This window comes from Bos indicus, chromosome 12, assembly GCF_029378745.1.
Source record: "Bos indicus isolate NIAB-ARS_2022 breed Sahiwal x Tharparkar chromosome 12, NIAB-ARS_B.indTharparkar_mat_pri_1.0, whole genome shotgun sequence".
Taxonomy (NCBI): domain Eukaryota; kingdom Metazoa; phylum Chordata; class Mammalia; order Artiodactyla; family Bovidae; genus Bos; species Bos indicus.
This window is the reverse complement of record NC_091771.1, coordinates 51680870-51692891: the sequence shown is the minus strand read 5'-3', so window position 1 is coordinate 51692891 and position 12022 is coordinate 51680870. Positions and strand designations below refer to the sequence as shown.

At 39.5% G+C, this 12022-nt stretch overlaps 1 long non-coding RNA gene across 1 annotated transcript; it reads left to right on the top strand.

The window, feature by feature from the left end:
* Positions 1-670: 670 nt before the first annotated feature.
* Positions 671-10975, top strand: LOC139186219 (uncharacterized). The gene is made up of 4 exons (XR_011569775.1): positions 671-875; positions 1142-1286; positions 7421-10294; positions 10643-10975. It is a non-coding gene; the product is annotated as an uncharacterized lncRNA (long non-coding RNA).
* Positions 10976-12022: the final 1047 nt, after the last annotated feature.

The window sequence follows — 12022 nt, the reverse complement described above, 5'->3', positions numbered from 1 at the left end:
TTTTTTTCCTCCACAGAATTACCATCTAACACAAGGCCACTTTTCAAGATGAAGGAGGGATTGAACTGTCACACCAGTGTAATCAATTAAATGACGGAGGAAAGAGGCATTTGCTACCTGACCTTAATCTCCTGGGCAAGAATGACTGAATGGGGAAGGCTGAATACAGTAAGACTCAAAGATGGAGAAAATCAGCAGATTATCGTTTAAGGAGGCACAAAGCAGTATGAGTGTTGACTCATGACAAAATGGACATCCTCAGGATAAATGCTTATTAGTATGTGTACTGGTTCACTTATTTGTTCAATTCTGAGTGACTGCAAAATGAGCATAAACACCTTTAGCCAAAGCAATATGATAGAAAACGAAGCAGCTACGCTTTTCAGAATTTCTAGATTTTATGTCACTTAACTTGCTCAACCAAAGTGACAAGGAGAAAGACGAAGCAAAATTTATGCAAAAAAGCTATAGGATGTTCTATGAAGAAGACAGAGGAAATATGACTGAGAAGGGAATATGATAGCTGACTTCCTGTTTAAAGGCTCGTCATTGGGAGAAGACTTAGACATATTTTGGTGAGAATGGCAGAGTGGAGGGTCGTAAGGACTTTGACTTAGTGTGAAGAATGGCTTTCCAATATTTGTCATTGGAACAGCCATGCTCAGTTTCTCGTTGCTGGGCTGATGGATAACCACAGGTATAGAGGGGTTCTTGCATTAAACAAGATGACCTCAGTCATCCCTTAATATGCCTTTTCTGCAGCTTTAAATCACAATGGAGAGGTCTACAATATTTCTGAAACTTCTTCAGGAGCAGAACTGAATGAACTTTGGAGCTGCTTGGACTCTGATAGAATTAGTCCTTCTTAGCAGCCGGTATGTATGTTGTTGGACTGGGAATGTTTGCTAGTCTGTTTCAGTTATGGACAGCTGGTGTTAGCCAAGGGATTTATTGGATTAGTCATCCCTAGTAACCATTACATGAGGTGTTTCTCCCTGGATTATTAGGTGATATCTATTATGTTCACATTTTCCATTTCATATTTATTTTTCTTTTCCAGTGCAAGCACAACCTAATGCCAGTGTTGTGGTTGGGATTCTGCTTCCCAAAATAAGCTACTTTTTTTTTTTTTTTTCTCTAGAATCCATTTGGCTGTTTCTATTTGTGGAGTCAATTGTGAGACATCCATTTATCATAGCTGTGGAAAACTAGCAGAAGGTCCAGAGGAAAGCCATGGAAACAATGAAGAACCAGGAAAATGGATTTCAGCCATGTATCCAGGAGAGGTAAGGTTGAGAATAATGTTTATACTTGTTTGCAAGCCTCCATTCCTAGCACAGATGCTCAAATACATACGTGTTGATTAACTTATGTATAACTGTGGTCTTCTAGTTTATGAAGGCTACATAGAGGATGTTTTCTATTGAGACATAGGCATGATCAAGATGGTCACATTTAACAAATATTTGTGGGATTAACTTGAATTAAATATTAGTTTCAATATAAGCATCACACTGATAGGGAAGGTCATTAAACTTTAAAGTGTGTTCCCAAAGAATGCTGTGGCATCTCCATTTGAGAACATCTTTTAAATTGGATAGCTAATTATCTGTTTAGAATAAAAGCAGAGGAATAATTCTGAGCACTTCATAAGGACTCCTACAGTTCTGATTTCACTTGTGTGCTTTGCTTGTGTGTAAGCTGGAATCAAGATTGCTGGGAGAAATATCAATAACCTCAGATACTCAGATGACACCACCCTTATGGCAGAAAGGGAAGAAGAACTAAAGAGCCTCTTGATGAAAGTGAAAGAGGAGAGTGAAAAAGTTGGCTTAAAACTCAACATTCAGAAAATTAAGATCATGGCATCTGGTCCCATCAGTTCATGGCAAATAGATGGAGAAACAGTGGAAATAGTGGCAGACTTTATTTTTTTAAGCTCCAAAATCATTGCAGATGGTGACTGCAGCCAAGAAATTAAAAGACACTTACTCCTTGGGAGAAAAGTTATGACCAACCTAGACAGCACATTAAAAAGCAGAGACATTACTTTGTTAACAAAGGTCCGTCTAGTCAAGGCTATGGTTTTTCCAGTAGTCATGTATGGGTTTAAGACTTGGACTATAAAGAAAGCTGAGCATCAAAGAATTGATGCTTTTGAACTATGGTGTTGGATAAGACTCTTGAAAGTCCCTTGGACTGCAAGGAAGTCCAATCAGTCAATCCTAAAGGAAATCAGTCCTGAATAGTCATTGAAAGGACTGACTTCGAAGCTGAAACTCCAATACTTTGGCCACTTGATGTGAAGAGCTGACTCGTTTGAAAAGACCCTGATGCTGGGAAAGATTGAAGGCAGAAGGAGAAGGGGATGACAGAGGATGAGGTGGTTGGATGGCATCACTGGCTCGATGAACATGAGTTTGAGTAGGCTCCGGGAGTTGGTGATGGACAGGGAGGCCTGGTGTGCTGCAGTCCATGGGGTCGCAAAGAGTCACAACTGAGCAACTAAACTGAACTGAACTGAAGCAAAACACTAAATCCATAACTTAGGGGTAAAATAACACATACATAAGATAACTAGGTAGGAAGAAGCTTCTGATTTGAAATCTTGATTTTCCTCTAATCAAAGAGTATATGATAGTCCTAGTTCTCCACTGTCATATTTCCTATTATAAAAGTAATGATCACATATATGCCTAAGAGTGCTCACTATGTATGGCAAACGTATTGTCCTTAGGAAAAATAAATTCTGGGGAAGAGGAGATAGAATGAAATATATATATATAAGTGACTGCATGGAGAAAATATTGTTTTAGAACAAATAATACCAATAAGGAATTAAGAGTTTCAAGCTAAACTATGATTATAGTTACACTGTAGGAAAATTTTTCTTTTCTGGCTCGTGAATACTGTAGTACACATTTGGTGTTCACCTCTCCAGCATCCATTATCCCCCTGGAAATTTAAGTGACATTAATCCTACTTATACCTCCTAGTATATAACCCGATGGCTCTGATTGGCTTGTTCTAATCTGCACATCTCAGTCTCCCTGTCCATAACAAATGAGCACATAACACAATCAGGCCAATGAGAATGTGGATTCCAGAAGAGAATTTCTTCTCCTCTGAATAGTGTGGTGATTGAGATGTAAAGGCTGACACTGCTGCAGCCATTTTGCCACTAGGAGGGAGAGCCCAGATCCTCTCAAGATGAAGCTGACCAACTCTGAGTTCTTGCATTTCCTCATCTTTAATATAGCACCTTTGGGTTTGTTGTGAAACTACATTGTTTAACTTACATAAGATGCTTAGAACAGGAAATACTCAATAAGTGATCGTTTTTATTAGCAGATAGAGTATATTTCCTCCACTTTAACAAAAAGCATCATTTCCCCTCTGTGAGCCCAGTGTAACAGTTTTGGGGGCCTGAGCTGTCTGGTTAATTATATTTAACTCCTTAAACCAGTGGTACCCAGGCTTTTTGACACCAGGGGAGACAAGTTTTCCATGGACCAGGGGGAGGGGGTGGTTTTGGGATGATCCTAGCGCATTACATCTATTGTGCACTGTAATCTAATGCCCTCGGTCATCTGACGGGAGGCATCAGTTCATGACCTGGAGGCTGGAGACCGCTGCTTGTTTTCTTCTCCTTTTAGGTGAGCTCTATACTTAAGTGATCTTTGCACAGAATTGGTTTTGCCAGCAGTCAGTTGTCCATGTCAGCATTTAAATAATGAAACCTCAGGGACTGGTCTCTAAGTGCCATTTCTGAACTTCTAGCGCCTGCAAAATCATCTGATCTTTCCTCTTGGACCCGAAGCTCTGTCCAGGTTTTGCAGAGAAGGAAGAGTTGTGATGCTATTCCCTGGCAGTGCCCACAGGCAGGATGTGTTTTCACATGGGAGCTGACCCGGGGCATCTGTTGAGCTCAGTTATGAGTCTGAGCTGATAAAGGTTGGCATATGCTTGTATCTGGGAGACCAAAAACTGCACAGGCAGGGGCTTTTGTACTGTTCTTGCTGTCCCAGTAACATTTTTTTCCTCTAATATTCATGTTTATTTACTAATTATTTAAAGATAACCAAATGAGCAAAGAGAAAATAATGGTCAGCATCAATTGTAGAGGCTACAAATAAGGAACATTTCTTTGAAAAACAGTGATCTCATTTTAGTAAAAAAAAAAAAATGTCGTTTTTGGTTACATTTGATGGGGCAAAGATTTGAGATATTTATAGATATTCTTGTGGAACTTTGGGAGCAAGTGATAGGAACCATGTAGAGATATGTACATTTAAAATGGAAAGGATCTAAAACAGATTATCTGTGGATAGAGGAATGGGTGGGCAGAGAGTGAGACTTCAAGGAGAATTTCCATTTTTCACTCTGTGAAAATATTGCATGGTATGAATTTTATTTTGCAGTGATTTTATGTATTGCTTGTATAATTTTCAGAATTTACAATGTCAATAATTCCATTCAAGGGAAGGGTTATATTTTCTCCAACTACTTGTTCAGATCGGGTCATTATAATCATTCCACGTATTTGTACCTGAGTCCCCTGATGATTCAAGTGAATTCAGATGATTAAACTTAGTGAAAATATTAGTCGCTCAGTCGTGTGCTACCCTTTGTGACCCCGTGGACTGTAGCCCACCAGGCCCCTCTGTCCATGGAATTTGCCAGGTAAGAATACAGGATTGGATAGCCATTTCTTTCTTTCTCCAGGGGATCTTCCCAACCCAGGGATCGAACCCAGGTATCCTGCATTGCAGGCAAATTCTTTACTGTCTGAGCCAGCAGGGAAGCCCAAACTTAAATATTGGATATAAAGCTAACTCCTTATTTATGTTTGCTATACTACATGATTTAGGTTTCTCAAAGACCACATTGCCTATTTCAATACTGTAGATACTTGGACTGTATTTACATCTGCATTGAATATTTTGCCTAAGAGGTTTGTTCTGATATAAAACAGCATGTTGGATCTCCTGAATATTGATGACTTGGCTTTCACCACTTCCGGTTGAATGAAAATCACTCTGTGAAGGAACTTTGCAGCACCCTCACGTTCATGGCAATTAGAACTTTCTGCTGCAATTGGATCTAGCAGCTCATGGAAAGCAGACATTTCAAGTGAGGGCCCAACCTTTCAGTTCATACGTGGAGAGAGTTTGGCCCAGATGCTCAGGGATTTCCAAGGTCCCTGATTGCATTTGGGGGGCAGGATGGGGACTCAGAGCCAGTTCTTCTGGCTCCTTCTGCTTCCTGACACATGGTGAACTGAGAAGTCACCCAAAAGTCAGCCTGCTTGCTTCATTTGCATCCTGGACGCCAGAAACAAAGTTGAACCATATGGGTCTTGGGAAATCCAGAGAATAGGAAATGAAATTAGTGGCGTAGAATGTGGTGTAAATAAACAATAACGTGCTGGTTTAAACTGAGGACCATCTTACCTCTGTGTAGCAGTTTGAAAAGATTATTTTTTTTTCTGCTTATAAAAATGATACATGTTCAGGACTTCCCTGGTGGTCCAGTGGCTAAGACTCCATGCTCCCAATGCAGGGGACCTGGGTTTGATCCCTAGTCAGGGAACTAGATCTCGAATGCCACAACTAAAAGCCCGCATGCCACAACTAAAGATCCTGCATGCTGCAGCTAAGACCAGGCACAGCCAGATTTAAAAAATTAATAATACATGCTCAATTTAGTACACTTTTGAAAGTATAAAGAAAAAAATCAAAATTACCCTTAACCACTTTGTCAAGAAATGTTCAAGATTAGTATTTTGGAATCACACACACATACATATGTATAATCCAATTAGATCATATTGCATGCATAATTTTCTCTCTGGGTGTTTTCATTGCATACTATATGATGAGCACTTTCCCATATCATTGCATGTTCTGCAACGCTATGGTTTTTAAATGGCTAAAGAATATTCTCTGGTTGTTCCTTTTGGTTTTTGTTACTTGATGAACCATTAGAACAGGATGATGTGGCATAAATCCTGGTATAGAATAAAAAGAAAGGCATGCTAAGGTTTGGTGCTATGATCTGATCTGGGGTGTCAGCATGGAAGGATTGGTGACGGCAGCAGCTGAGAGCTGTCAGTCCCTTCCAAGCAGCAACATGAGGGTGTTTAGTGGTAGATGACAGTCAATTCAAAGACACACACTTAAGAGAATGTAATAGCTTCTTATTTTGTCCTCCTCTTCAGCATCCATTTGTAATGCTAAGCATCATTTAGGCCACAGACTGGTCAGCCCAGGTTCCCACAAGATAAAGTCCTCATCTTGGAAGTGTGTGTACCTACATGCTAACTCGCTCAGCTGTATCTGATTCTTTGCAACCCCATGGACTGTAGCTTGCCAGGTTCCTCTGTGCATGGGATTCTCCAGGCAAGAATACTGGAATGGGTTGCCAGAGGGTCTTCTTCCTCCTGGATCCTCCTCCAGGGGATCTTCCTGACCTCTGGATCGAACTTTCCTCTCTTATGTCTGCCTGCATTGGCAGGCGAGTTCTTTATCACTAGCGCCACCTGGGAAGTGACTCAGATGAGAAAGGTACCGATTATCCAGCCCACTTGGTCACCCCTTGGACAGTCAGCCTTTAGACTACATCTCTGCTTGTCACTCTCCTATCAAAAGGAGGGCAATTAAAAGAGGAATGGGTACAATTTCAAGCAGTCTGTTTTGTTCCATGTCAATCAGTTCTGCTAAAAGGTGTGTTGAAAGATGAGACAAAGTGTTTAAAGGGCTTGCCTTCCTTTGCTTTGTGTGTATTCCCTGTTGCCATGGACAATTGGGAACCTGCAGAGTAGGAAGGACCCCCATAACCTGAGTGATGAAAGTCAAATCTGGCATCGAGGCTGGTTTATCATTTGGGGCTGTGGAGTCCTACATGATTCAAGAGAGAGCTTCTCTACTGAAAAGTCCTGGGAGAACAAGGCTGGGACAGGGATGATATCCAGCCTCACTCTAGTGCTCTGGATACAATAATGCTTTTCCTTCCCTCTTCCCCTATTTCTCCAGATTTCTATTAATAATTCTAATGAATTAAACAGAATTCAGGTAGGGAGCACAGTACTTCAGGTGAGCAGAGAGTTTCTGTAACAATTCCAGGAACTCTTCCTAAGACTGATGGGTACTCACAAGGTACTGAGAGCAATCAAGACGCAGTGTCTTTTTCTTGCTTTGTGTTTTCACTGCGGGTTGGGTTGATGAAGAACCTGTTGCCAGCAGGGTACCATTTCCTCCTGTGCATAAATGCCAAATTTGCAGCGCTTAGATGGGGGATGAGCTCGGGATGTGATTTCTTCCTTCCCCAGCAATTTTCTGCCTGCCTGCATGAAATGCTAATGAACATCTCACACATGACAGAGCAATGAGACGTATCCTTATTTTACAATTTTTGGCAGATTCAACTTGACAGAGTCTAAGTCTTCATGTGACGGTGACAAGGCAGTTGTGGCAGACCTCTCTCCCACCTCCTTCAGATTTCTGCTCTGGATGGATATTCCCCTCCCTACACTGACCCCATGTGTCGTGTCTCTGACGTGAGGTAAGCTCTAGATTGCCATGGCATCTCTGCATCCTGTCACTTCCTGCCAAGCCTCCTGTCCAAATCTCCAGGGAGAGTCCAACTCCAGCCAAAGCAAGTCTTGAACTTCAATCTCAGAACATCTCAGATACTTATTATAAGTTGTGGGTGAGTAGCATCAAGTCAGATTTTATTTATTTATTATTTTAACTAGTTGGGGGTTGTGTGTGAGTGTGTGTTATTTGCTCAGTCGTATCTGACCCATAGACTGTAGCCCAACAAGCTCCTCTGTCCATGGAATTCTCCAGGCAAGAATATTGGAGTGGATAGCCATTCCCTTCTCCAAGAGATCTTTAAGACCTAGGGATCGAACCTGGGTCTCCTGCATTGCAGGTGGATTCTTTACCACTGAACCATCAAGGAAGCCCAGTTTGGGGTGGGATGAGGTACAAATAGGGAGTTAACATGCTTATGGGCTACAGGTTAAATGCATTGATGATTTTATAATTTTACCATCAAATACATAGACTTGTGGGGGGACTGAAATGAAAACAGAGCTTCCTTTTAGGACTCAGCTGATTGATGGTGCCAGTGGAGAGCTTAGTTTGGGGGCCTTCCTTTGTGGAACTGGTTGCTCTGATAGTCTTGCCATATGTTCCAGAGGGCCACCCTCAGACCATGAGTGACAGAAGTACACATGTGCTTGAGGTACAAAGGATGCAGTCTTGGTAACTGCAGGGACAAGTAGAGATGCTGCTTGGGAGGAAGTCTCATCTCAGCACTGACTGATGAAGAGCCCCAACATATGACGTTGGGGTTCATCCTACTTCCCGTTTGCACTCCAAGGCTGCCTGTGGCAGTTGGGCACAATTTCTTTCAACTGTAGAAGAATGAGAGAGACCAGAGAATGGACAGATTTTGTAAATACAATGAAACTGAGAAAGAGCTGGGCCTGGGGATACATTATTCCCCAGCATGAATCCAGCTTGTTCAGGGTCCCCTGGTTCTGAGGTTTATTTCAGGCTCTATGTTTTCTTATCTCTGTTCCACCTTCACCTTATGCTCTCCTGATTCATCTTCTCAGTGACCTCAGAGATTCTAGTGAATGACATTAAGGTTACCATCCAAAAGCCCATGGCTGCAAACTATACCAGCTAGAAGGCCCTTTGATCAATAATATATCCGGGAAAAGATGTGTTTCCTCTTTTGTTCCTTTTAGTTTTCTTTCATACAGAAAAGAAATCGAAAGATACCACAACTGGATAAATAACTTGGAAATAAACTCATCTGATCTCAGAGTAGCCTTGGGTAGTGAACTCGGAATAATTATAAGTTCTAAGAAAGATGAGTTGGAAAGGTCCTTTATCAGAGAGAGCGTTAATAGTTAGAAAAAATGTAGTAAGTTAGCTTTTGTGGTTGGGATAGCAAAGGCCAAGAAAGTTCGATTGAACATAATTAAAGTGTGAAGAATATAGATTGGGTTGACATGCATGGGCCGGATTTAAGAACACCAGGCAGGAGACAGAAGTGGAAGCTTGTGAATCTATTGACTGTATCTCATAGAATCTATAGAACTATCCTCGCAGAAGAATAAGGATATAAAATATGAGCAGATTCAAAACAGGCTTAGACACATACAATAATGGTTATAAAGGAAGTGATGAGTGCATGAGGGTAAATTTCCACCCTTGTTTTTAATATTCTAAATATCATTTTGAGCTGATTAAAAAACACACTCTTGTTAAAATAAGAATGTACACATATATAACTGAATTGCTTTGCAATACAGCAGTAATTAGCACAACATTGTAAGTCATATTTTAATAAAAAAGAAAATCTCTAATTTTGTCTTTTATTATTAGAAACAAAATATACCCTATTACACAAAAAAATAAGTTAAAAAAACCGACTTGGAAACATAAAAAGGAAGAAGAAAAGATTAATCATAGTCTCACTTTACAGATTTTTACACATTTTAACATATTTGTTTTCACTTTTCCACACTATTTAAAAGTTATCTTACATAGTTGTGAGTTTGCAATCTTTTATTCTTTTTTTATATTTTTATTTAAGCCCAGAGTTTTTTTTTGTCTCTAGGAAGTCTTTATTTTAAATGATTTTAAGATGCTGTTGACTATAGAACACATTATTCTACACACTACTATGAAAGGAAAAAAATGTTTTCAATTAAGCTATGACACAAAGCCTTCATGATCTCCTGAAACACATTTGTGACTTACACTAGCCTTTTGATGCTTTGACATTTCTTTCATCTCTTCTAAGCATCTGGCCATTCTTTTGCCTAAGAGTTGCACTACTTGGCATGTAGGAGATGCTTCTTTTGCATATTCCTCAGAAAACAAAATGTAGCACTGTTTCATCTATTTAGGTTCCATAAAACACATGATGTTTATTTCCTTTGGAACAAAATATGGAATAGTAACCATTTCTCCTATGATGAATATTTGCTTCACCAATATAAAATTTACCTGCTGCAGTTCTGTTTACATGGTTATACAATAACTTTTCATCTCAATACTGAATCACTGTGTTACTTTTAAATGGCAGTGAAAGCAACATGTGTAATGTCCATCATTCAACCGAAGTAATGACAAGATGAATATCTGTGACCAAGTTAAGGCTTGCCTGCCAATGACAGCTACTTAGTGGCTATTGCCTGGCTGATGGGGATAATAAGATGCCAGCTACTATAAAACATATTCCAATTTCAAAGATGTTAAAATGGAGACAGGTGAGTCTTAGTATCAATGAATGCACCTGAATTTAATTGACCATTTTGTTATTCTGAGTCTTTTATTTATAAAAGACAAACTTTTTTTTTCTTTTAATACAAACTTTTCTTTGCATTTTTGATTATTTCTTTTTTTTCTTTTCTTTTTTTTTTTACAGTACAAATTTTTTTAAAATTTTATTTTATTTTTAAACTTTACAATATTGTATTGGTTTTGCCAATAGATTCCGAGAAGAGGAAATATTCAGTCAAACGATGGATGTATTATAAGGTTTTGACATACATTTCCAAATAGATTTACAGAAAAGTAGTTGTACTTATATAGTCTTATGAACAATGTTATTTCAGCTTCAAAAACTTGGCTTTATGGAGGAAAGCTGTGAGAGGTAGCCTGCAGGGTGACACAAAAGATTCAGAGTGATGACATGTGGCTTTGAGACTCCATCTTACAAGATTGTACCTCCCACCTGCTCTTTTGGACTACATGTTCTTTAGATGACTGTAATATCTCACAAAGAAAACCACCATGAGATTTTCTGGATTCCACGAAGAAAGAAAAATGTTTTACATTAAATCCAGGTCAGTATCACATAATATTGAATCCCTCTATCAACATGAATTATCTTATATATTAAATTATCTTATATATTTAATCATTTAAAATAAGGCACAAAAATTCCTTTTGATGCAACTGTTTCCATTTTTCTTGAGCTGATATGTCTGATCTGTGTGACTTTGGGACTTTGCCTTGCAGATGCTTAATGTGGGTGGGATCCAAATGCATGTCAAATGGAATATTGCTAGATGTTAATTAAGAGCTCAGGAGAAAACAGGAGGGTCATATATCTTTGCATTATGGATGAAGGTCATAGTAGCAATTGGACTGAATTCAATTCAAGAAAGACTTATTGAGTTAACTCAGCATGCGCCAGCAAGTGTTACAAAGTGGTCTCTAAAACTGCTGGTCTTCCTGCCCTGGTTGAGCTTATAACCAAGGGACAACATCACTTATCTCAACTTTCCTGAAGTGAACCTTCATCTTTTGTTATAAAATGTAAGTATTTGAGGTGTTTGAAGGAGGCTGAAGCTAGGAGTGGACTGTAAACTGTATTAACTGGATGGAATAGCTTTTCTTATACAGTATACAGTTCTTTGTTCTTTAGTCACTCAGTCGTGTCCAACTCTTTGCAATCCTATGGATAGTAATCTACCAGGTTCCTCCTTTCCATGAGACTTTCCAGGCAAGAAGCTGGAGCAGGTTGCCATTTCTTTCTCCAGGGGAGTCTTTCTGACCCAGGGATTGAACCCATATCTTTTGCATTGGCAGATGGATTCTTTACCACTGAGCCACCAGGGAAGCCTCATACGGTTCTTAGAGTTCATTAACTGACTCAGTTTTTTCACTATCTTGTTTTTTAGTTTTCTTTCCTTCCTTTTTTTTTTTTTTTAAGTTCTATGGTATGTCCAGCACTGTTGATTAGAAACTCTTTGTCAGTTTCCATGATGTCCAGCTGAATGTGTCACAAATATGATTTCCTATAATTCTGAGAATCAAACAGAATCCATCTTCTTTTGGTTATCCCAGGACCCCCAAAGGTCCATGTCTTCTTCAAAGAATAGAAACACTGCCTTTGTTTGTGTCTTGCTCTTCTCTGGTGCCTTCTCTCTGCATGTCATCCTGGGCACCCTGAGAGGTGGTGTGATATTGTGGAAAGTTGCAGGAATTTG